Genomic DNA, 4,747 nt, shown 5'->3' on the forward strand with positions numbered 1-4,747 from the left:
TCCCACTCTATCCAGGGTTTCCAGTTTTGATCCCTTTCTAAATGATTGACATAGGAATTGGGAGATGGGCACTATCTAGTTCTTGTCTCAGAGTCAAGAAGTATGATGTCCCTGTGGTCGATCTTATCCTTGGACTAATTGTTTCCAGGAAGGAGTCAGTCACAGGGAACCAGATGAGGGGAGGGAATCCAGGCCACACCTCACAGCAGCAAGGTGGGAAAGTGTGGGAAAGGAGAAGATAAAGGCCATGGGGGCCAGGAGAGAGTGAGGAGGCAGCAGCAGGGATCCAAGTAAGGGGAGATTGGAGAGGTTTCAAACATCTAAGGGAGACAAACATGTCTGTCGGTTTTTTCTATTGTGGTGATGTATTGCTGTGAGTCTTGAGGCTGTGCCACTGGTTTTTCAAACACAGCAGGGCACACATGGTGCACAGATTTCAGTGATGCTTGCAGACTGAGACAGATGAGGAAGAAGGAAGAGGCCATCCACTTCTCAAAGAATTGGCCAAAAAAAACCTTATCAATAGCAGAAAACACTGTCTGATACATTACTGCACAACTTTATGAATAATTCAGAAACGTTGTCCAATACAAAGAAGTCACTTAGGTTAGAAGGCTTTCAAAATAGGACTGGGAAAGAGCTGCATCATCAGAGGAAAACCAGCCTCACTGATATAGATAAGGTAAAGCTTTTGAGAGCTTCATTTGCTGATGTGGCGCTACTCAAATTGAGGAGAAAGAGCTGCAAACATCCATTAATAATTGGAACATGGAATGTACTAAGTATGAATCTAGGAAAATTGGAAGTTGTCAAAAATGAAATGGAATGCATAAAGATTGATATCCTAGGAATTAGTGAGCTGAAATGGACTGGTTTTGGATCAGACAACCATATGATCTACTATCCTGGAAGTGACAAATTGAAGAGGAATGGCATGGCATTCATCATCACAAAGGATGTTTCAAGATCTGTCCTGAACTACAATGCTGTCAGTGATAGGATAAAATCCATACACCTACAAGAAAGGTCAGTTAATATGACTATTATTCAAATTTATGCACCAATCACCAAAGCCAAAGATGAAGAAATTGAAGATTTTTATCAACTTCTACAGTCTAAAATTGACCCAATATGCAATCAGGATGTGGTAATTATCACTGGTGACTGGAATGAGAAAGTTGGAAACAAAGAAGAATCATTGGTAGTTGGAAAATTTGTCCTTGGTGACAGAAATAATGCATGAAATTACATGGTAGAATTTTGCAAGATCAATGACTTATTCGTTGTAAATACCTTTATTGAACAACACAAATGGCAGCTCCACATGTGCGCTTAGCCAGATGGAGGACACAGGAATCAGATTGACTACATCTGTGGCAAGAGGTGATGGAAAAGTTCAATATTTTCAGCCAAAACCAGGCCAGGAGCTGATCATGGAGCAGACCATCAACTGCTCATATGCAAGTTCAACTTGAAGTTAAAGACAATTAAAAAAAGTTCACGAGAACCAAAATATGATCTTGACTACATCCCTCCTGAATTTAGAGACCATCTAAAGAAGATATTTGATTCATTGAATACTAAAGATGGAAAACCAGAAGAATTGTGGGATGACATGAAGAACATCATACATGAAGAAAGCAAGAGGTTACTAAAAAGACAAGAAAAGAAGAGAAAACCAAAATGGATGGCAAAAGAGACTCTGAAACTTGTCCTTGACTGGAGAGCAGCTAAAGCAAATAGAAGCATGACAAGATAAAAGAGCTAAACAGAAGATTTCAAAGACCAACTTGAGCAGACAAAGCCAATTACTATAATGAGATGTAAAAAGACTTGGATCTAGAAAACCAAAATGGAAGAACACACTCAGCATTTCTCAAGCTGAAAGAACTGAAGAAAAAAATTTAAGCCTCGAGTTGCAATATTGAAAGATTCTTTGGGCAAAATATTGAATGATGCAGGAAACATCAAAAGAAGATGGACAGAATACACAGAGGCACTGTACCAAAAAAAAAAAAAAAACTGGTCGATCTTCATCCATTTCTTGAGGTGGCATATGATCTAGAACCAATGATATTGAAGGAAGAAGTCCAAGCTGCAATGAAGGAATTGGTGAAGAACAAGGCCCCAGGAATTGATGGAATACCCATTGAGATATTTCAACAAATGGATGCCCCACTGGAGGCACCCACTCGGTTTTGCCAAGAGATTTGGAAGATAGCTACCTGACCAACTGACTGGAAGAGATCCATATTTGTACCCATTCCAAAGAAAGGTGATCCCACAGAATATGGAAATTATAGAACAATATCATTAATATCACATGCAAGTAAGATCTTACTGAAGATAATTTAAAAATTATTGCAGCAGTATATTGACAGAGAACTTCCAGAGGTGCAAGCTGTGTTCAGAAGAGGATGTGGGACAAGGGATATCATAGCTGCTGTCAGATGGATTTTGGCTCAATGCAAAGAATACCAGAAAGTTGTTTACTTGTGTTTTATTGACTATGCAAAAGCATTTGATTCTGTGGATCATAACAAATTATGGATAACATTGAGAAGAATGGGAATTCCAGAACACTTGATTGTACTCATGAAGAACCTGTACATTGACCAGGAGATTGTTGTTCAAAATGAACAAGGAGACATTGCATGGTCTAAAATCAAGAAGAGAATGTGTCAGGGTTGTATCCTTTCCCCACACTTATTCAATCTATACGCTGAGCAAATAATCTGAAAAGCTGGACTATATGAAGAAAAATGTGGCATCAGGATTGGAGGAAAAATCATTAATAATCTGCAATACACTGATGACACAACTTTTCTTGCTGAAAGTGAGGATGACTTGAGGCATTTACAGATGAAGATTGAATATTACAGTGAGCTCTGTGGATTACACCTCAATATAAAGAAAACAAAATCCTTCACAACTGAACCAATAGCAGCATCATGATAAATGAAGAAAAAAAATGAGGTTGTCAAAGAATTCACATTGCTTGGTTCTACAATCGATGGCAATGGAAGCAGCAGTCAGGACATTAGACAACATATAGCACTGGGCAAATAAGCTGCAAAGGACCTCTTTTCAAATGCTGAGGAACAAAGATGTCTCCTTGAGGACTAATGTGCACCTGACACAAGCCATGGTATTTTCAATCACCTCATATACATGTGAGAGCTGGACAATGAATAAGGAAGACGAAAGAAGAGTGGATGCTCTTGAGTTGTGGTGCTGGCAAAGAATACTGAAAGTACCATGGCCTGCTAAAATAACTAACAGATCTGTCCTGGAGGAAGTGCAGCTGAAATGCTGCTTGGTAATGAGAATGGCCAGACTTCATCTCACCTATTTTGGTCATGTTGTCAGAGGGACCATTCCGTGGAGAAGGATGTCATGCTTGGTAAGGTGGAGGGTTGATGAAAGAAGGGAAGGCCTTCAATGAGATGGAATGGCATGGTGGAGGCGACAATGGGCTCAAGTATAGCAAGGATCATGGAGCTGTCACGGGATAGGACATTTTTTCATTCTTCTGTGCATAGGGTGGCTATGAGTCGGAAAAAATTCAATAGCACCTAATAACAACAACAACAACAATTGTTTACAGATGCCTTTGATTTTCTTCACTCTTCTTTGATGCAGATGAGAGGACACCAATAGCTGCATCTCAGATGGCCGCTCAAAAGCTTTTAAGATCCCAGTCACTAGTCACCAAAGTAGGTTGTAGAACAAGATTTGTATGTATTATGTTGTGTCATTATGTGGAAATTATCAAACAACATCATTAATATTACATACAAGTAAAATCTTACTGAAGATAATTCAAAAATGGTTGCAGTGGTATATTGCCAGATAACTTCCAGAAATGCAAGCTGGACTCAGAAGAGGACATGGAATGAGGGACATTATTGCTGATAGCAGTTAAATCTTGGATAAAAACAAAGAATACCAGAAAGATGTTTATTTGTATTTTATTGACTATGCAAAAGCATTCAATTGGGTGGACCATAACAAATTGTAGATAACATTGAGAACAATGGGAATTCCAGAACACTTAATTGTACCCAGGAGGAACCTGAACATAGACCAGGAGGCTGTTGTTGGAACAGAACAAGGGGACACTGCATGGTTTAAATCAAGAAGGCAGTGTGTCAGGGTTGTATACTTTCAGCATACTTATTCAATCTCAATGTTGAAAAAATAACTTGAAAAACAAGACTATGTGAAGAAGAATGTGGCATCAAGATTGGAGGAAGAATCACTAACAACCTGTGATAGACTGACAACACAACTTTCCTTGCTGAGAACGAGAATGACTTGAAACACTTTGTGATAGTCGGAGCAGTATGTCAACTTGGCTGGACCCCAGTTCTGTGTGGTTGTTCCCATGATGGGATCAGATGACTGTGTTCTGAGTGGCCAATCTGTTGAAGGGGAGTTTCCCTAAGGGTGTGGCCTGCTTCCAGGATATCCAGGGACATCCTGGGAAGAGAGACATTCTTCTGTGGATCAGAATTCCATTGTGCTGCCTACAACTGTCCATGAGTCAGCAGTCCACCATTCGACCTGGAGATGTTATATTCATCATTCCTTGGAGTCAACAGCAAGTATACTGCCAGCCAGCCTTGAGCTTCTCAGCCCCTGTAGTTGTGGGAGCCAGAGAAAGCTTCCAGCTTGACGTTTGATCCGAGGACTTTGGACTTGTCGGCTTCTGTACATTTGTGAGCCATTTTCCTAAGATAAATAT

Source organism: Orycteropus afer, unplaced genomic scaffold, assembly GCF_000298275.1.
Source record: "Orycteropus afer afer isolate SDZICR_OR568_19922 unplaced genomic scaffold, OryAfe1.0 scaffold00633, whole genome shotgun sequence".
NCBI lineage: Eukaryota > Metazoa > Chordata > Mammalia > Tubulidentata > Orycteropodidae > Orycteropus > Orycteropus afer.